This window comes from Chironomus tepperi, unplaced genomic scaffold, assembly GCF_022539635.2.
Source record: "Chironomus tepperi strain 1889 unplaced genomic scaffold, CSIRO-AGI_Ctep_v1 contig_85, whole genome shotgun sequence".
Classification (NCBI taxonomy): domain Eukaryota; kingdom Metazoa; phylum Arthropoda; class Insecta; order Diptera; family Chironomidae; genus Chironomus; species Chironomus tepperi.
In genome coordinates, this window is record NW_027226207.1 from 4,283,982 (window position 1) to 4,307,367 (window position 23,386).

General features: G+C 32.0%; 1 protein-coding gene across 11 annotated transcripts in view; it reads left to right on the forward strand.

Annotated features, from left to right (window-relative positions):
* Positions 1-23,386, forward strand: part of CASK (peripheral plasma membrane protein CASK) — a 278,246-nt gene that overhangs the window by 228,786 nt on the left and 26,074 nt on the right. The gene's annotated exons all lie outside the window — the stretch shown is intronic.

Here is a 23,386-nt window from a genome sequence, read left to right on the forward strand (position 1 = left end):
GCTTCATAGATTCCCAAGTGCTCATTACAAAGTAACATTAGTATGATCTTAATTTCATGGAAATCCATCAACATGAGTCTAATCAGTGAAGCAAATTAGATCGAAAATCGTAAAATATTGACTGGGGAATTGAGGATGTAATTTTTTTTTCGGGGGTTTGATTTATTATTCGATATATGTTGTGCCCTAGCAACAGAGAAATGGTTGAAGAGTTGATTTGGAATGATTAGAAAATTTTTATGAGTTCTGACATGTGTGTTGGTTTAAAGTGGATACCAAATGAAAGTAATGGCACCTTGGTTGAGATAGAGTTAGAAATGGGATGTCGACACAAATTAGTTTCCAAAATCTAATGTTTTTGGAGCTCAAAATTGAAGAATCTAGCAAGTTAGAGACCTAAACCTTCAAATTTGAACTAAAATCCCACTTAAGATGAATTATTCTATTTTTCAACAATTTTTGTACCTATAAATTCAATTCTAGAGCTAAATTACCTGGTAGACTTTGAAATTTTGTATATTATACCCAAAAGTCATTGAATACCAGAATATACTTCATATAATCAATTCTAATATCTAATCAAAAAACTCAGGTATACGAACAATTGTTAAAGCTATACCAATATTCTTACATCAACTCAAATCATTTATCCTATCTCAATCAAATCCCACTACCACCCCATAGGATGTAAACTCTAACACTAAAATAGATTAATGTGATTCTACATTGTAGCATTTTTATGGGAGTTAAAATGGAAATCCCACTCTATTTATTTTGATAAGATTGCACAATACAATATCTTTTGAATGTCAGTAGATATAATGTTAATGATTTCATGAATGTCGATTATTAAACGGCAATAAGAAGAATGCTGAGTCGACACAGCGATGAGGAAGAAGCATTTTCTTTTTATAGCAAGTGAATTGTCAATCTTTTATTGATAAAAATACACATTCACATAAACATGATGAGAGACATAGACAACATTATGTTAAGTATGTACATCATGAATAGCAGAAAAGTTTCTAGCTTCCTTCTTTTTCACTTGATCGAGTTTTCTTTTATAGACTAACAAAGAGTGGAATTATGTGAACAAAAGTTAATGATTTCAGCACCTTTTTTTTGTGTGTGTGAGAATTTTCTCGTAAATGCACATGTTGAAGCTCATAGCTTGAGAAAAAAAGTCAATTCAAAAAGAAAATTTAATTTGAAAAAGTTTTGATGATGAGGATACTTTTATTCAAGCTACAGATGCAAAATATAAGTTTTTTGGGTAGGGATGAATTTGATAATGGCCATTAAATACATTCATTAATGATATTTTGGCCTATAATGCCTAATCATGAACATAAAGTGATCTTAAGAATAGAAATTTAAAAATTGACTGCGTACTCATTGCCCCTGGTTAGGTAGCAGTTAGAAATCCATTTTCTCTTACTGTCAATTCAGCTTATTGCATTATAATGAACTTACTCTGGTGGATGGAAAGGTGTTGCAAATATAGGATGAAATACTAACCTTAAGGGGAAATAACAAACAATGGCAGTGTTATGGGTGCGAATTGTTGTCATTTTCTTCACGAGCGTGAAATGGAAATGAAAGAAGGAAATAAGTTATCATTCATGCTCGAGATACGATAATATAAATCGCAAACTTTTGCAGAAATAAGAATTATGACAGTTTGCGAATATGAAGATGATAAAAAATAATAATATTGAAGCTTCTTTATGCAGGGACGTGGATTATTTTTTTGTGGGATTGTCTCGAACTTCAATGAGGATTTAACTCAAGCTGGCTATAAGGATATAAGAAGCATTCTCATTTAAATGAGTGTTTATTGAGCATACTTAATTTTTTGAGTCCATTCGAGCTCTTCATACTTCAGGTCATATTTTAAGCCCTTCAAACCGCATTTGAGATTAGTCCCCTCACTGTCTACACACACGGTGCACCCCTGAATCTCTTACTTCTTCCTATCCACTAAGAGAAATTGCTAAGCAATAAAGCCACACAATAAGTCATTAAGTGAATGTGCGCTATCGGCAAATGAAGTAATGGGTCGAACCACAACAACAAAACAACAATAATATTCATCCCATCCACTAAATTTATTTCATCATCGAGAAGAATGTCATCAACGATAAAAAAAATATTTAGCGGCTTATCTTCTGATTTATTTTTTTTTATAGCATCATCCATTGAATTTCGATAAACATTCATAATAATTCCTTTTCCGAACTAAACGAGTGGGCGAGACCATGAGTAAACCAATTAACATTAAAATGCTGACTGAATTGACAGTGAATGGAGATTTTATGTTGAGTTTCGCAGACAATCTCATTTAAGTTTAACTTCTAATGCGATTATACTGAAAAATACATTATTTATGTAATGGAAAATTGGAAAATGTTGAAAATATCTCAATTTGTAGTGTGATGGAAGTGTTGGACGTGAAAATTGAGTTTGGACTGAATAAATCTAGTCAAATGAAATTATTTTTGTTCAAGGATCTTTTGCGTTGTTTTGATGAAATGAAATTGTGATAATGTCTCAATATTATGCATTAAAGCTTATGGTAAACCCCTTAAATGAATCCCTTCCTATCAAGAGTCTATATTAAAGCTCTTGATACAGAATTCATAGCAATCATCAAACAAGGTCACACAAAACCACTCTAAATTAACCATTAAAGTTTTCTAATTCACAACAAACACTCGACCTCTCAAAACCACAAACATGTGGACCAAATCAACTCAAAAATCATCCCACTATCAAAATACCAAGAACGAAAAAGCAAAGTAAATATTGATATAACCGTATTGAACATAAACATGATTAAAAAGGTATATAGCACCTCATAATAGCGTACGGCAAAATCAATAGTCAGAATATTATTATTTGATGACATATTCACTATATCCAATAGACGTTATCATCGAATATAAAAGCTAAACATTTCATTTGTATGCAATTGCTTTTTACGCCTTCGAGCTTGCATTGTTAATATTAATGCTGATTCATATAATGTCACTTCCGTGTCGACCAGAAAAGTACAAGTAGATCCAATTCATTCAAGATTAAATTTCATTCATTTTCTTGCATCTTGTTCACACATTATGATGAATTATAAGGCTACTGTTAATTGTAAGGCACTATGAATAGGAAGAAAATTTCTTTTCCTTTGCTTCTGATAATTTAATCATCGCTACTTATAAGCACGTTTCTATAACAACCCCTAACAGCTTAAAGTATTTAGAAGCGAGAAGAAATTAAACTTGGTAGATAAATGGTAACTAATGAAGCATAAAGATTGTAAGGAAAGGATTTTTATTCTGTTTAATTGATGACTGCCTTAAACCCCAAAAATGCCGAGTCCCTACTTAATTACTTTTGATAAATTTAAGGTGTACAGGCATTTATTTATATGCGAAGCGAAAAGGTTCTTTTACATGAGTGATGTGAGGCTGTATATTTTAAGATTTGTGTATGATGTATTCAGATGTAATTTTAAGTTGCGGCGATGTTATTATTAGATGATATTTGATGGTAGTGTCATTAATGATGTGGATGTCTTATTTCAATATTGCTAGGCGGCGTAGCTAGAAGAAACTACTGGTTAAAGCTACCAGAAAAGCACAAATTGGTTAACCGATAAAAAAATCTGACCACAGGCTCGCGTGACTTTGAATTTGTTCCGGATTCAATTTACATCCGGCATCATACCAGAGTCACATTGGCCCAATGCCAGATTTTGTATCGATTAATCGTCTTGTGCTATTCAGGCATTGGAAGAAATGCAGTAAATGACTTCTAACTTTAAAGTAAGCAATAATACTATAAGCGTATCAAACATCTTAATACTTCAGTTAAGTAACATGATACAACATATGCAATGCTTCACATACTCCTTATTCAATTAAATAAATCTTAGTATCATGCAATTCGATGTCAAGTATCATAATACCTTTCATAAAATGCTCATACAATTGGATATGTATATGAAAATAAAACATTTCTTTGACGTCAAATCTACCCAGGAAAATTAAGGCAGTATAATTTCCTGCAAAAGTTTATACCTGATTAGACACATTTAATTCAAAAATAATAATCCATATTCATCATCATTACTGCTCTCATGGAGGCAATAGAATTTTCAGAATTTTACACTTTAAAAGCCCTTTAAAACTTTTAATAAATTTAATATTCTTGTAGCTGTCATGTACATAGAAGTGGGGACATTTTATACACACATGTATGCTCAGATGGAAGTGAAATCCAATCAATCATATTGATCACATATCAAAAGGATGAATTTAATTTATGTGATGATTATGCAACAGATTCTTGATATTTTATGTCAGTATCATTTATCACGTAAAAGTTGTATAGTGGATATGAAAATTGGAGTAATGGATTTGAAGTATTGCAATGTTTTTACTTTCAAGTGGGGTTGAATTTATTGTTTCAATTAAAAAGGTAGTTACAGCTTCAATTCTGTTGAGTTTTAAATGAAATCTGATTCTCGAGCTGTGCAGCGTTCTGTAAAAAATGCACAAAACCTTTAAAATCATTTTAAATCCCAAAATAAATCATTCGTCCCATTGCATTTAGTCGCCACTATAATTATGCACTAATCCTCAATTATCTCTTATTATTCTCACACAATCTACAACAAGCTCTGAGCACTAAACAACAATATCCACAATAATAATTAATTTATTCACTGAAAACAAAGCAGACATAGATGCTAATCCATAATTATCGTGGGAATTTCAGCAAATCGCACAATTTAACAATGAATGATAATTAAATTAATTTTAAATTATTTTAAGCTTCGATCGGATGGTCATTAAATGAATTAAATGGAGCATGAAAATTTGATTTATTTATTTTCTTAGGAAAGTAATATTTTTGTGGATATAAAGGAAGTTCTGAGTCAATGAAGCTGAAATTTTTGGTTTTAATGGAATAGAGAAAGATTAAAATAAACTTGGCGGTCGTTTGCTTTTAAGGCATGGAGTTAGAGTTGGATGAGGGTTCTTAGGGATGAGTTTAGGATTGGCTGAGTCGACTTGGTGTCTTCAGTGGGCTCTGTGTCGATTAAACTGGGGATATACTCAAAATGAGAGAGTTTTTAAGCTGTAGGTCCTTCAAGTCTGTCATGTCTAGCCACTCATCTTCCCTAGAGTAATCCATAATACACGAAACATGCCATCCCCATGAGCACATTAATAAGGAACATGAGAATACAATTCTTCAATTATAGCACAATATAAATGATCACAAATTTGCATAACTTTTATTTTCTTTCAAAACTCACGGGAGGAAGCAATTTTCGTCTTTCCCATTGTGCGGAAATGAAGCATTCAGCATAAAGTTTTGTACATGAAGAAGACAATACTTCAACAATAACATCGTCTTAGCTTATAAATTTTTTCTGAAATAAGAAATAAAATTCCATTCAGCATAAACGAAAGTGCTTATGCTTACATTTTCATTACGTGACATTTGTTATTATAAAGGATTTTAAGATATGATTTAGCATCATGTAGGTATTTTAAACTTTATTTTTTCTCATGCAAATTTGCAATATGGAATTTTTACAGCGACGAAGAAAAATGGCATTCACTCAATGTCTATAGTCATGAGTGTCGGTGCATACTTTTAGAGATATGAGGATGATTGCTATGTGAGGAAGAATTTCCATGTCAATTCCGATTAGAGAAGGTATTTTTTAAAAGTGAAGAAGTTAAGCTTTTACATGATGGATTTTGTGCAGTTTCTATTGGAAATATATTCTATCGGATTTAGCAATATCTACAGGTATAAAGTCATTATTCGAATGGATATGAACGTTTTGTAATTCTTCAAGCTGTTTTGCCTTATTTGATTAAATTTTTGAATCTTTTGAAGTAAGAATTTGTATTGGAAATTTGTGTTAAAGGGTTTAAAGGAGGTTTGAATGTAACTAGTGGCTTTTTTGGAATTTATGTGCTTTTTAGGATATCAGTCGATTAAAACTTTACTGATTTTAAGACATCCTATAATCTCTTAGCATTATTACTCCAGTAGGCTTAAATTAATGTTTTTTTAAAGCTACTGTACTGTTCAAAAAAGTTGAGCCTTTAAGGCAGTTGCCCAGAAAATCCAGAAAAAGGAAGCAAACCCATGAGTGATCCCCTGATAAGACATCCAGGCATTAATATCATTTCCCAGAAAATTTAAATAAAAATTACCATAAAATGCACATTAAAGCATAACTTTTTCCTGGGTAACATCTCTCAGCTAACAAAAATAGGTTTCAATGTCTTTGCCACGAAAGAATTTGCAATAAATCCAGCCAAAAGAATCCAAACAAAAATATACATTCGACGCGATAGAAAGGAAATCCTTTTTTCAGAATTTCGGCAAATCCACTTTATCATTTCTACTGTAACACAAATCTACATCCTCTAAAAATAACTTTTCCATGCAAACAGTTTTAATGAAAATTCCCAACAACAACAAAAAAAGATAAACAGAAGCAATCTTAGGAACTTTCTCATTATCATGCAGTACCCAATTATGTGAAATAATGTTAACTCATCAAATATATATCCACAGAAGCATTATCACTGAAATATAATATTTTGTAAAAAAGGCACTTATGATTTCTCATATCTAATTCCATCCAGCTCTTATTTCATACTGGCTATTTCAATTACTCATCATTAATTGCAAATGAAGCATAACAAGCTGTTAAAACCGCTATTATAATTAACAGTCATGTTGTTTATGTTTTATTTGCAAACAAAAAGCTGATAAAATATGAAGTTATTGCATTTACTGGACAGCAAATAAATTAGTTTAATTAAACTTGATTAATATTTTTTGGCATTATTTTCATTTAATTATGAAATTTAATTTTATGAAATCCGACACATCCCCCAAGCGGAGTGGATGCTGTGCTGGGAATTTGTCAGAAGCAGGATAAAAGCTTCAATATGGGAGAGTTTGGGAGTTATGGGTAGTTTTTAAAGTAAGGGAAGTTGTAGTTGATTTTTGGGGATGTTAATGAGAGTTGTCTGTGATTTAGTAATGACTCTTGTTGGTATAATGTAGCAATAAGTCTACAAATGATGCCGCAATGCTAATTATCCTGCATATTATGCATATATGTCAAATGACCATTTACAATTTGATTAGTTTTAACCATTTTTGGTCATTTTGATCAGACATGTGGTCTCAGATGTGTCTAAGACTCTTCACCTCATGACACTTAATGTAGCAATTGGTCAAATAATTCAATTCGTACTTAACATCCCAAATAGCCTCAGCAAATCCACATTCCAACCAACATCACTAATGAACAACCCCTTTCAATTTAATTCAAATATTTGTTTGTTTGCACAACATAGTAAATGCCACGTACTTCCTACAGAAACTCGATTGCAATGAATGAAAAATTTTTTATTTTCCATGTTTAACTTTTCAATAGCTTCTGTTTGTCTTCTCACTTTCCTGTGTACATTCCACGTCTTTCATAAACACATCAACGATAGAAAATGTCAAAACATTTTTCTTTCTCTCATTTCATTCAGTCGGCGAGAAATAAAATATATATTTTTGGCAGAAAAAGGAAGAGAAATGAAATGCGGCTGGTAATAAATAAACATAGTAAATAAAACAGCAAACATTGTCGTTGATGTGTGAAAAAAGGCAACACAGAGAAAATTTAATTTATTTGATACAATTTTTTAGAGATCACACAGTGTTAAGTGAAAAAGGCACGGGAAATAAACATGAAACAAGAAACTTGTTTTGATAAATTAAAGTCTCAACGTTATGGACACGTTCAAGCGATTGTTTGTGAAAAATAAAAGCCTCGAAATGAAAAATTTAATCAATTTTGGAAAGGATTTTGTTGTTTTGTGTGTGTGTGTGAGGAGCCTGATTACATTTTAACTCTTTATGAATGATACACTCATATTTCTGTGCGTCTAAATTTAGAATAACAAATGAGGTGAAATTATGTGTATCATATTCAATGAAGAGGAAGAAGTTTTGATTGGGGGAGCATTGTTGTGGATGGAAAAAACAGTTGGATTCAGTGTTGTTGGATCTGATTCTTGGGAATGATCTTGAATTGATCAAAATGTGATTGATCAGCTCCGGACTCTTGATTTTTGGCGACTTGAGCAAATAGATATCATTTATCTATGAATAATTAGATAAGTGCTAGAAATTTGAGTAATTATCAATCTTAGGTCTATTTATTTGTGTATCCTAATCAGTCAATATCATGACTTGATGGATCACGGGTACTTACTAGACAATTAGAGTTATTAGCTAAGCCATCAATATTGGTTCAAGTTTTATATTAGATTATATTATAGGATCTAAAGTTTTGTTGCCTACCTAGTTGCCTGAAGAGGATTTGACCCAGGTAACTTTACCTAATCATGGCACATTCTTCCTCAAACTCCAATTTTAGTCACATTCCCTCTAGCACTATTATTTCTCATGGAGTACTCTATCTAAAGAATATTGGGAATTTCTCCTAAAATATTCTTGAGAAGTATCTCGCAGTTAGGACGAAAACCATCCAGAATCCAACCAATCACTTAAACAATAATCAAAACAACAACCCTGAATCAGATTAAATGAGAAAAATTGCCAAATAAATTTAACTGCTCAAGGGTGAATTTGATGACAAATTTAGCTTAAATCTCGCAATACTTAAGAAATAGGGAAAAAAGTTTCTTTAAAAAAAGCACATCTGGCTTTCTTTTTTAAAAAAATCTGAGTAGGGAGAAAGTTAATTTAAATTTCCATACTAAATCATGAAAAAATTGACAACAACTCTTGAAATTTTTCTCTGAAAATTACAAAATAATGTCTTTTATGAACGACTTGAAAAGCTAATTTATTCCACATTATTGATAAATTCTCCGTACATATTTCATATCTTCTCATTGTGTCATATTAAAACTTTTTATGTGCAACCGTAAAATATGAAATATTCAACAAGTTAGTTGAATATAAAATTTACAACATCCCAAGGAGCAACTTAGAGCAAGAAAAGTAATTTTAAAAAAACTTTCACCCTCCATTTTCATTTTTATTCCGATAGCAATGAGAACTTCACTCAGAACTTCTCCATTTTTCATCTCATTCACTTTGTTGTTCATGGTCGGAGGCCATAAGAGAAATAAAAATTCATGCTACTCATTCGCCATATTATGATTCATGGATGACAAGACGCATACTAGAATCAACTTTATTTGATGATGGTAATGATGATGATGACGATAATGTTTCATCATTTTTTTGATGTCTTGTTCTTGTGTACGATTTCAAGATATAAAGGAAGAAACTTTTTTTGTTTTTACTCGCTTAGAAAACAAGAAATGCGTTGATAATAAAAATCAAGTGAAATTTATGTCAAAAGAGCTTCTTGTGTTCTTTTTTTCGCTTCACGATTGAATAATTTATGAGCGCTTTTATTCGCTTTAATGGTCTACGATTCATGTGAATTATATACATTATGTCTCTCATCTATACGTGCGTATGTATGTGCTCAGCACAGATGTAAAAGTTAAAAAGAGAACTTTTTTTTTTTTAAAACAACAAACTTTTTTATAGTCCTCGCTTAATGCTTATCTCATATTTGTGCAATGTGACACATAAAAATGATGGAAATACTTTTATTTAAATTGTTTTTCGAATCATTATTTTCCGATTTTTTTTTATTGATGCTCTTAAAATCTTTTTTAATCATTTTATTGCAATAAATTATATCCGATTGCAGTCAGTGTGAGAACAAAAAATGTTTTTGAGTGTCTCGATAAATGGTGATAAATATTACTGAATTCAATGGCTGATGACCAAAATTCTTTTTTATGATCGACAAATTTCAATATTTTTTGCGTCTTCTTTGTGGGTTGGACTGGTATGGGTGGGAATTTATGTGAATTTTCATCGAAAAATATGGGCGTTGTGGGTGCTGAAAAGCAAAGGGAGAAGAGTAATATCCACAGTTAAGCGTGACATTGATGTTAAGTCTAATTAGATCAGGGACTCGATAAAATTCAGTTCCTTGGCCTAGTCACACCGAGAGTCACAAATACTGTAGTTTTACGTTATCCACGCCATTTACCTTAACAAACAATGACCATATTCACCTAAATGAGTCACTCTCAATCAATTTAATTCAGTATCCCCAATTTTCTGAGTATACTCATGAACACACACCTTGTCTGTTCTGGATGCCTTTCAGCTTATCCCCAAAATTGCTATTAATCTTTAAATACATCACACAAACTATCCAAATCCCTACACCCTGATCAAATCAAAACCAAAAAAAACTTCTCTTTAGCTTATACAGCATAGTCACATCTAATAAACTTTTGTAACACGAATCACCATTATGAACAGTAATCCACAGAGAATAATACATATTAAAATAAATTAGTGATAAAATAGAATTATTAATGACACATATGAATGTATACATAAAATCATAATCTTAATGAGTTCTGGGAAGTGAAAGTTTATTCGCACGTTTATAACCTAGGAATGAATTAATTCCCATAATTGTGATTATTTTTCATTGTATGCTGAATTATAAATGAAGTGAGAGAAGGATAACAAAAAAAATATGTTTACTTCTAAATCGTGCAGAATGAGATTAAGATGTGTAAATGAAAACAACACCAACAAATGTCAAGGAATATTCAGCTGAGAATGGAATTATTCTATTATTTTCATAAGGATTATGGACATAATCGACAAAATATAAATATTTTATAGCAGTAGAAGAAATAAACAGCACCAAAAAAAAATAATGCTTTGTTACGTAAGTATTGAACACATTTGTTGCTCTATTCATTTTATCAACACACAAAACGGCACCGACGACAAAATATGTTTGCTGTTCTATGACAACATTTGGTGGTTTACAAAAGCTCTTATCATCCATTTTTGGCTGTAAGAAATGTCGATATTTTTACACGTTATCAATTGTGACTTCTGTCACACATGTAATTGGCATGTGGCTATAAAAAAAGTTGAACATTCATTCACTTCTGCTCTTTCTCTCTCATGCCTTCATCAGTGAACAACAAACTGTGTCATTCTCTTATCGAAAAAAATGTAAAATAAAAATATGTAAAATTTCATGCCATAAAATGTGCTCCAAACTTGACATTTTATCGTTTCAATAATTTCGATTTCCCAAAAAAATAAAAGTCAAACATTTGCTGTAGGTTGGGAGTCATGTGATGCCATTTTTTATTGGAACAATAACATATTTTTATTCATTGGCTTTCCGATAGATAATTTTATGTCAGAATTTATTAATGCATAACAGCATGTTCTATTAAATACATGGATCTTCACTTCTGTTAGGGACTTTTTTAATCGAATTTTTGATGATTTATGGGATGTTTTTGGATGTTTTGTTGATATGTTTGGGAGCTATTTACTAAGAAGAATGACTCCTGAGAGACATAAATGAAGAAGGTTCCACCAAAGAGCTTTTAAGGCTCCGCTAAGCTTCTCTTACTACGCTAAGCATTTAGAGCTCGGCTTCCCAGCCTCTTTCATGTTTAACCCTCGGAATTTGATGATCTTCTTATCCTTAGTGGCTTCCTATCCCTGTATGGACCGCAAACATTTTTAGGGAGTTTTGGGATTTATTTCTAAAGTTCCTAAATCACTAACCATATCAGTACAGCTTTTGTAAGCTTTTCCCACAAACTCATGACAATTGTCCACATGTTACAATTCCAACAGATTTAAGGCATCAACGGTCAGTCATAAAATGACTGTATTTTCTAGTCGACAAGTTTTAAAAATAAATTTTTTGAATTGTCTGCTCATTCTGCTAGATTAGACACGGATTTATCCACTTTGTGACACATCTGTAGAATTTTAAAATATGTAAATTTTCAAAAAGAGCTTAAACACAGTTGAATGGATGAGTTTTGGTTAGTTATTGTACCCTTTTCAAAGCATATCCATGTTACAAATAAATGACCGAAATATGAAGCCCAAAAAAATAATATCAACATCCAATTTATAATGCTCCAATTTATTTTTTATTTACTTTACTTTAAGAGGATTTCAAGTTAAACAAAAAAGAATCATTTTTCGTACTTATTTTGAAATATTGACAGGTCTTATGAAGACGGCACCCAAGTAGACATTTATTGAATCGAATCTAAAGTAAATTTTATTGTTTTTCCTCAATTTTTCTGTCATAGCTTGAAGCTTTAAATGAATTGAATTTGCTCAAGCTGAAACTTTGTCATGGAACGACTGAAAAAATTCTCATCCGAAACATTTCGCAATTATAAACTTCAGTTCCTCTTTGCTATGCTCTTACGATATTTAATCTCTTTTTATTTACAATAAAGCACTTGCAGTAAGTTTTTGATACCTAGGATCAAACAATGACTTTTTTCATGCTTGAACAGTTCAAAATAAAACAATGTTCTATGCTCATAATTTGGGGTTTGTTCAGTTGTAAGGTCTTTGATTTTGAGAATGGAAGAAATTCCCATTTATAAGGTTGATGCAACATTGTAGCATAATGCAATTAAGTTGAACTTGAGTTTAATCATCCATAATGAAGATTCTTTAATTTCCGTTCGGATCTCTTAATTACTCGGTTAGTTAGTTTCTTGTAAGCGACTCTAACGTACCTAGGCAGTAACGTATCAGCAGATGGCGGTACAAGGAAGGACGTTGAGCAAAGAATCCAGAAAGCACGAGGAGCATTTTCGAAGCTCTCAAATATCTGGAGATCCACCAGCATCAGCAAAGCCTTGAAGATGAAAATCTTCAATGCTTGTGTCAAGTCAGTACTGCTATATGGTTGTGAAACCTGGCTCACAACTACAGAGATACAGCAAAAGCTTCGAGTTTTTGTTAATAGCTGCTACAGTAGGATTCTCCGCATCTGGTGGACTGGGAATCCAACTGAATGGCCATCGAATCAAGCTTTATTAAGAAGAGCAGGCCAAGAAGACATCAATCGAGAAGTACAATTACGTAAATATGGCTGGATAGGTCACACACTTCGAAAACGGAATAGTGTTGTAGCTGGGGGTGAGACACAAGCTTGCTATACTGCCCTTGGTTGGAATCCACAAGGGAAAAGGCGTCCAGGTGCTCCAAGAGCAACATGGCGTAGGACGGTAATGAAAGAATGCCAGTTAGATGTCAAAACTGAGAATTTGTACAAGCTTTGTGATACAGCCAGCAACAAAGTCAGATGGAAGGCCTTTTGTAGCAACCTAGGCTCCAAGTCGGAGCATGGTTCCAGTAAGTAAGTAAGTAAGCGACTCTAAAGTACGTCCGTAGCATACAGCATCAGCATCATCAAAGTATGATGATCGCAGAGTCCGAGTCCACGACCCTAAGTGTCCTATTCAAAGTCTGCAAGATATCCTCTTAGTTCTGATCCCTAAATACCTTGTAGCATATGCAGCATCCTCTAAGAACAAACAACCAATCATTGTCAAAATTCATTCACATCCCTTAAAACAAACATCATTGCAGCAGACTTTAATTGTAAAAATTTCTCTCAACTGCTTCAGACTCTATTTCCTCTCTCTCTTTCCTACTTCCGTATTGATTCTATTCAGGATTTTTCTTTATGTACGGCATTTATAGCGCAATGAAATTTACTTTGCACTCCGATAGTATTTCCGGGAGTAAAAAAGTGGAATGTCGCAATATTATTTTTTGCTGTCACTGGAAACATACTTTAAAGGATACGTGATGTTGTGTGATTTAAGGAGCGGGTTTTGAAAATTTCTCGCAATATTGAAAGGCTTTTATGGCTGCACTGCTGCGAATATCTGTACGCTGTTTCAAATTCATTTCACAAACAAAAAAAAGGGAGCATCGTATGGGTTTATGTATATGAGTATGAAGGCATAAAAATAAAGATATTGCCTCGGCATAACAAAAAAAAAAATATGGAAGAGGAGTGCTCGTACTTATTTGGTATGGCAACAATAAATTATTGCAAAATGTTGTTTGTGGCAGTGGAAAAAAATGAAGAAAAGTTCAAATGTTTCACATAAACAAGTGTGTGCTGCAAATTGGAAAACATAAGCTTGCACAACAAAGCGATCGACTTTAAATTATTTTGTCCGAAAATAAGTCAGTTGGAAATTGTTTTTTTTTGCAGCAGAATTAACTTCTCATTGAACGAAATGTTCAGTTATGTAGAAATTGATGCTTTTGTTATATTGTTGTTAACGATTTATGTTACACTTGGGAATTGTAGCAATTTTCATGTTTAACGCTTCAATCTATATAAAGAAGCTTGTTTAGAGCAATGCAATACAAGGATGTGAGGGTGACTGTCAAGGTTATGTGAAGCTTGATTCGGTGTTAATTCGGTACAAAAGTGTCCCACTTGCATACTTGTCGACTTAGCCCCACGTATCCCCAAAAAATACATCCATTTCTATGTAATCAAGTCTACATCCATTGATCTATAAAAATCAAGGCAAACAAGAAGCAAAAAATTAATTCCACCCTTTTATTATTTGCGTTTCTGCTTAATTTTACAAAGTACATAAAAAATTCAACATCAACCTCAAGTACCCCTCTTTAAAAGCCTAATGACTAGCAGATGTGAGCTCAATTGTAAGCCAGGACATCAGCACAAAATGTGAATTGTCTCAATGAGTTTGAGGAAATATTTGAAGAAGAATAAGCCACAAAATTTTATCATTATTCATCTTTACTTGTATGTATCAAGGAGTTGACTTTTAATTCATGAGTAAATTCTGATAAATTGATGATTCGTTCAATTAGGAATTTGACGTCGGCTCTAACGATTTTGGTTGTTGTCAGCTCTGGTTGATATTGGTTTGAATATGATGATAGCTTTCATGCCATGTGCTATAAACTTATGACTATTTTGATTGAGATTTTTGATATTTTTCATAAAACTAAAACTTTTGGAATAATTACTGTGGACAGAGTGAATTTTAAAAATATAACAGCATTAAAACTTTCATCAAGCCAGTCAAAAGGTTGTCATGCTATACCTAATTAGAAACAAGTTATTTTCATTATTTCATTTCGTTTCTCGTTTATATAACAAGTTTTTGACTTTGTAGCTTCTATTTTCTATTAAAATAATTATTTTTTGCTTGTGAAGTCTAGTTGTGCCTTTAGGTGATCGTTTGAAATTGAATTTGTTTCTCAGAAGATGCCTCAAAGGCTAAAAAACATCTAATTTCATAGGAAAGTTTTCTTACAATTTTAAAACAGTAAATTCTCAAATTTCTATTGAAAAAGCAACAACAACAGATTAATTTCAATATAAATTATTCAGGACAGCTTCTGGAATTCTTAAAATTTGCAAATTTTTCCTTACGTGCCTCAACAAATCAGCGTTTTCATCCGTAAAAATGTTTAATGTCATCATTCTCGTAAAATACCGCAAAAAGGTGAATAAGTGCCCGAACATTGCCAAACAATTTATAGCTTCATTCGTGACATTATGCTCGTGTATTTCCAACTCATTTAACAGTTTTGCGCTGCTTGTACTTTTTTGAATATAAATTAAGCCAAGAATAAAAATCCGTTTTAATAACGCTGGATTAAGTTTTGCGTATGCATCGCAATATTTTTTATTGCTTTCTTTCGTAAATATCTTATTATTTTTGAGGGTAAAGGTCAGCAAAATGAGCCCATAAAATGCTGATACATCTTTAGAGGGTTTCAGATCTGTTCAGATAAAATTGCAAAATTAAGAAAGATATTTCCGGTATTTTTGCAGATAAAAAAGAATTTTTCATGAAGGAATGTTATATGGGGGTTGATTGACAATGATGTTGGACATAGAAGGAGGAAGTAGAAGGGTAGTGGGAGTTGTTAGGGAACGTAGCTCAAAATACGCTTAAATCGTCTCTTCTTAGTCGTTAATTTCGGTAAAAATTTAGCTTCTTGCCAGCATCACGTCAAACTTTGGCAACATCATTTTCCAATTCTACGTCATGTCCCTTTCACAGGAAAGGAAATCAAAAGTTCAAGAAAATCTAAATGTCTCAATGCACATCAATTGCAAACGACCTTTTCTCTTATTCTTAGAAACGGAAATCCAATTGCAAAGGTATCCGTAAACGACCTTGTGACAACAGCTTGCTCTCTTCCTTTTTTGAATCAAAATCTCACTTGATATAAAATTAAATTGCGTTATAAAATATCAAAGGAAGTCTGTTCATGACAGAATTTCAAGTGAAAAATAAAAATAGAAAATTCATGCTTTGAAAAATTAGCATTATGCTGTGATTAAATGTTGGTGAAGTGGGGGACGGGATTAGCAAAATTTCATCAATGACATCCCTGGTCTTTATAGAAGATATTAAAGATTCTGAAGCTAACAACTTTTTAAATCTCAGATTTTTCGGTAGATTTAATTTTCATTCAAAATAGTACTCTGAATAATGAAGAATAACAAGGAACAGACAAACTTTCATAATATTTCTAATTGAATTTATTTATTCAAATTATTTTTTTCGATTCAATGAATGAGGAAATATTTCCTCGAGCTTCTCATGAATCGCACAGATTCATATTTCAATCTAGCACAAATTGGCATTAAAAAAGTTTCTTTTTTGCTTCATTTAAATTATCTGAAACTTCTTGCTATTGCGACATTGTCAGTTTCTTAGCTACATTTATGCTTCGGGCCATTTGTCAACTGCTGAATGGAAAAGAATTCTCGATATTGATTGAAAATTCCCAATAACTGAACTATTTAACTTTCGACTCGATGACTTACTATATTGACATGATAAAAACTTTGTCAACTCTAGCTGTGTAGTTATATGAAGTTAAGTGTTTTATACGATAAAGTGATTGAAATGGAATTGCTGATCATTATAAAAAGTTTCGAATTACATTGATGAAAATGGTGATGATAAATGGGAGTCCTGAAGGGTTATGTGGATATTGTGTAATGACTGATATTTGAACTTGAAGTTTGTGTTGCAGCTTGATGCAATTTTTGCTGTTTTTTGATGAGCTTTGCTAATTTTGAGCATTAACCTTTAAGGGCATAGCCATAGAGTGCTTCTAGGGTTAAAACCAAACTCTCGATATAACAGATTCCAAACTTTGTCCCAAAATCTCTGTCTACACCTCAACCTTCAACTTCACAAGGTTACAGGTTACAAAAACTCCAACCCAACCCCTAATTGGACGATTTAAAAATAAATTCGTAATTGCAAACACTTTCTGATTGCAAACATTTCAATCATTGCATTAGTTACGCTTACTTTATGTGTTGGTTGTAGCTATGCTAGAAAAAGCAGCTCAAAGCTGATTGAAATTTTTTATTAATTTCTTTTTCAACTCTCGGAAATTTTTAATTAAAATTTGAGGTTTTCATCAAAAAGTTTTATTTTTAATTTTTATTTCTTCATTGTGTTAGAAGTGTTTGTTGTTGAAAATGTGAGTGTGTTGAAGAAGGACTGTGGTTGATACACCTGCTTCTAACTGATGGTTGAAAATTTCAAAAAGTTCGTTGTATGTTAAGTAAAGCTTCAAGTAAAACTTGTTGAAATTCTTAATTATCATTAATTAGATACAAGCTGATCGGGCGCTTGTTGCTGCAAATTTTGTTTCTTGCCGTAGAAATGGACATAATTTAGCCATCCCAAAGGCATCAAAACATCCTCGTGAATTGCTGTCTATTCAATAACATAGCAGCACCCAAGTGACTACATTGTACAACCAAGAATTTTCTCGTATATTCTCTTATTAACCTTTGCATATCTTCCTATTCCTGTTTATTCAATTCTCATTTGTTTATCCCAGTTATTGTTATAATCAACAGTATCATAAAGGTATAAATGCATACATAATCCCTCCCTTCTATTTATTTCTACAGAAACTCATAATTACGTGATAAAGCTCTTGATTATTCCTCTGTTTTATCTGCATCATGTCCTCGACACCTTTATTGTTACCTTGTCATTATGTTTTTCCTGTATGATACTTCTGATTCCAATTCTTTTCATGTTTTGCACTTTCTTGTTTCATTAGAAATTTTTTCTTGTGTTTGTGACATCCTGAGAGTGCACACAATGGTATATGCGGTTGAGAAAATCACAAGCAATTCATTTTATACTTTTTTTCATAAGAGGATTAAAAATTTTAAGTATTTTTCTATTATACAAAAGAGCAAAACTATAGAATATCTCATTTTTCTATGGCTGAGATTAAGCAAGAAGGCTCAAAATACACATAAAAGTTTCTTTATTTGAATGCAAAAAAAGTAATAATCCTCTAGCTAAATTTACATAATTTCAAAGGTGGAATGTGAAAAATATTCAAATTTCATTGTTTTGTACAGATGTTTGCACGGGCTTTAATCTGTTCCTACTTTTTTACTCCTACTGTACATAGGATTGTGTAATCTCATCTGAGAATTAATTAATAAAAATTATTGAAATGGTCCTTCGGGGGTGTAAATAAAGTTAGTATTTGTTGTTTTATTGCTGTGTTAGCATTTCAATTATTGTGCTGTATTGTTCTGGATAGAAGAGTTATGAAATTTGTATGGAAGTAATTTTCGTTCAGATTTTGGTATTTCCTGAGAATTTTAATGAACTTTTGTTTGAACATAGCTGGAAATTTGTAAATTTTGCATATTTCAAATTACATCTGACCCCATAGCGGCGTGAGTCTGGGTTGAGACCGGATTTCACTGAATCTGGCATTAAACCAGAGTCACCCCGGCCTGAAGATGAATTTTTAAACATTTCCCACTTTATACTCTTCACTCAATTGCCTAAAGTCAAACCATTCAGTTCAGAGACCTGGATCAACATCCCCTTTTGCTCTATACTAACCAAAACTAATTCTACATCCTTCAATGAACCCCAAAAAAAATCTCAGCACGAAAACAAAAAATTGCGAATAATTTTTGTGGTATCTTAATAATTGAATCATTAAGTACAATTATGAATAATTTCCATAATTATTCTAGATTATCCTTTTGTCTGTAATTCAACACAAAAGATTACATTAAATTGAATAACATGATTATCTCTAAATACCATCAAAAGAATTTCATTTATGATTAATAGGATTTGATATTCAGAAGTAATTCAATTTAAAAATTCAAAGGAACAAAGCTCAATGAGCTGTAATGAGAGCAATTTGCTTTTGTGTCTGTTGATCTTAAAGCTGTGGGCTTTAATAAGGATGAACATTTCCACATACCAGCACATTTTTAATTTACTTTTTCATTTATAATCCCAGTTACTGTCCAAGCATCCAAGTAAATGTCCATAGTAGTAATGAAATTGTGAATATGTGGTGTAGATATGTCACATACAATATTACTTCCATGTTTAATATACATTATGTCCTAAATGAGGTCATGCAAATCATTTCAATAATACTGGATGCGAAAAAAGGAACATAAAAAGTTGTGTGACTGTCGACTTTTTTGTGTATATGAGCAGGGTAAAAGAAGGGGATATCCAAGTTGTTTTATGACTCAATTCGTAAATAAGTTTCCTAAAATATGAAAATTAAATTTTTTTTCTTCGCATATAAAATGAAATGGAATTTTTTTCCCTCAGTCATACCGACTGTACCGTACCGTACGGGAAATATCATATCATCTCATGCGTTTTGCGACCAATTTTTGTACAATGTCAAGAACATATCCCATTAATCCCTTTTGAAGTATAGTTTCGGGACAGCCTCTCTCTCTGTGTTGTCAGGATGCTGTACTCGAGAGAACATCATTGAATGTAAAGGAAGGAGGCTTTACAAGAGCTTTTCGTTGTGTTTCACATGAATAAGAAGTGTATTTCTGAATGTCATAAGGAAGTATCTTTTATTTTTCGGAATTTGAGGGAAAAATGGTTTCACAGTCGTTTTACAGTTGCTTAATTCCCATGAGAAAATTTTTGAAGTTTTTAGGTCATTTGTTTTGGGCTGTTTTAGATGTAGAATAAATGACCCGTGTCCATATTTTATGTCAAGTTGAATATTTTTTGAATATTTACTTTTTGAAGGGGGCATTCAAAGACGATGTCTCAAATTTGAGGATCTCTCAAGGATTGTAACAATTTATTCATCCTTCCTGACAATTTCCAGCACCTTTTTAAGGTTGCAATAGTTTAAAACATCCTGCATATGGGTCGTTATGTCACATATGAGCCAAAGTTCTTCGGTATTGCCTCAAATTTTACTCTGACACCGCAGATTAGACTATAACCCAGATTTTTAATAGAATTTTGCAATAAAAACCAGACATCATCCATAATCCACCCCATCCCCTTTCAAATATCAGACATCAAATGTAAATTGGCTGAAATTAATTTTCCATTTTTAGAAAAAATTTCAAGTCAAAAAATGTTCCGACTAAATGGCACTTGTGCCATCTTGCCTAACTGTCACTATAAATTATTCTTGACTTCTTCTTAAAGTTCACTATAAATGAACATATGGCTGATTATTCTATTCGTTAAACTTTTTCCGAAACTTCTAATTAATATGGAAATTTTATGTCATTTATTTAAATAACAATGTCTGTAATTTTATTTTTAAAGAACGAATTTTATGTAGCATGTGAAAAGATTGGAAAGAAAATAAAAGGCAAGCTGTAGTCACTAATTTAACGTTTCCTGTCAACCCTTGAATTTTACAATCATACTGAATATTTGTATTATGTTTTGTCACCGACAATATATCCACCTCAGTGACTCCGCAATTTTGCTTTTATGCATGCTACACCTATTTTTATATTAGACATCTCTTCTTATTGTGCATGTATCAAAAGCTAGAAAGCGGCACTATGCTTACACAACCCTATTCAGATTTGGTATTTTCTAACCGACAAAAAGAATATTTTTAGTGTGACATTCACAGCCACATAAAACATACGAATAATAACACTGTTGAAACCACTCGACCTTTGATTAAAAATGCTCTCAGTTCCTGATTTTTTCATTTTAACTCGCAACCGCATACTGTATTAATTTAATTTATGTGCCAAACCTGATAATCACATTAGTCGGCTTAACGGTTGGCCATAAATTAAAATTAAGCACTTGTGTAATCCACAGTGACATATAATATGACACTGTATTAATTGCGTGCAGATATATGTGAATTATTTAATTGGCATTCGGTGTTAATTTAAAATTATAGGTGAATATTGTCCAATTAATACTTAAATGCCCTCATAAGTATAATAAGTGACGAAATAGCTCTTTAGTGCCTGAACATAAAGGAATCATTGACTTAAAATGAGAGCAAAAAAGTTTTCAAAAGGAAAAAGTTCTTTTTCATCTTACATCTTTTATTAAAGTCTTTAGATTCAACCTTTGTGAAGATGCTTTGTTGGGGTTGAATGGATGTTGTGTTATGGTTTAATAGGGGATTTGCTCAAAGTAAATGTAGGTCAGAGGATTTCTATGCTTCACTTAAATTCTTCGAATTAATCTATTAATGTTTGTTCTTCGAGTGGAACTTCAGTGCCATATTTGGAAGTTCCAATGAAATTTTAAGATTATGTGCAGACAAGATAAGTTTGAAGGTATTAATGTACAACCAGAAGGACCCAAGTAGGTCCAGACTTCCAGGCTTCTAAACACGAAACCAAAAAGTGCCAAAAATTCCAATTTTTCCTCTTACATCACTTCCAAATAATCCCCATTTTGGAAATAAATTCAAAAAATTTCTTTCTTTTTCTGTTATGCTTTATTGTTGCAGAAGTGAAATAACAAAAAACTTTATTTTCTCCCTCTTTATTCCGTTAAGAGCAGTCCCTTTTATCTGCACATACAACTATAGACTTCTCTATATTCTCACAAATGACTATGCATCTCGTATTATCTTACATTCAAACTTTTTTAGAGCTCTTTTTTTTACTACTTTTTGTAGTTTTCCAAAACATATATGGGAAAAGTTTTATCATGATGGAAGCTTTACTTGTATTACTTTTCTTCTTGACGTAGCTTGAAAGGAAATGGAAGAAAAAAATTGAAAAATTATTAAAATATTCCTTACAAATGGTATGTGATAGAGTGGAAGTAAATTTTAAGTTATAAGTAGATTCTGACATTTTGTTTGAGGGAATGGAAGGATGAATGGGATTTGTGTTTTGCTGAGTAAGGGATTTTTTGAAGGTAAAGGGAAGAATATTGATTGATTTTCAATATTTAGTTTAAAGATTTAAGGATTTGTGAAGAAAAATTGTAAAAATATTGGATTTATTAAAGTATGAAGAACATCACTGCCAAAAGACAGGACTTTATTGCCAAAACAATTCAAAGTTCCATCAAAATACTGCAAATTGCTCAAATTTATTACCAAAATCTTTCAGTTAACCCTCTAAAATTCTCTGCAATTTCCTTTTCTTGTCCCTACAATTTATAGACATTGATTCAATTTATCAACTCTCAAAAAGCGTTCCTTCTGCTTTTCTCAAAGTTTATTGGATCTGAGACAGCAATCTTCTGTCCCAAAAAGTATCCTTAAACGAGATCATTTAATTTCTTAAAAGCTACTGCAATATTCACTCATGTTTATCTGTTTTTAATGCTTACTGACAGTTCTAGTTTTAGTTCCATTTTTAAAGTTAAGGAAGGGATTAGAAGTGATGTCAATTTATCAGGATTTGATTTTTTTGGAAGCTTTATCTTGATACTTTGCTGGATGATTCGATTTTGAACCAATTTTTGAGATTGAGCTTGAAATAAACAAGGAAGCCTTGATCTTGAGTCTCTTGGATCTAAAAAACACTTAATCGTATCAATAATGCTCCAAATAAATCCCAAAATCTTGACAATTCTCGAACCTTGTCACATCATTTGGCAACAAGCCCTCCAAATTTCAATTCAATTCCCATTCATAGTCTAAATCATGTCCCATGTAGCACATATTATTCATACATAAGTTAAGAATAGTTACAGCTTAAAAGAAAATAGCATAATAATAGCTTTTACAGCACTCCATTCTTGTTTTCAAATTATTAAAATTTATCATAGTGAAAAGCTGCTTCAGACTCCTTCATTTCAATAAGAAAAGCGGAAATTTATTGCACTTCACTGCATGTATTTTTTTGCAAATGTGCTGCAGAAGTAATAGCACACAGCATGAGAAGTGAAAACGATTTTATTTTCATTTTAATGGTGAAAACATTTTTCAAACTTACTTACTGTCTAGATGTCGTACAGCAAGTAGTTTTTCAACCACCGTATCTGCTGTAGACTGGCTGGATGTTGCAATAATGCAACAAATAAAATACTTTTCATTTCTATTTTTTCATTCGCATATGAGTAATTAAGGCAAATGTATATGGTATTGTGGTGAACCTCTTAATTGCTTTGTTGCTTCATATATAGCA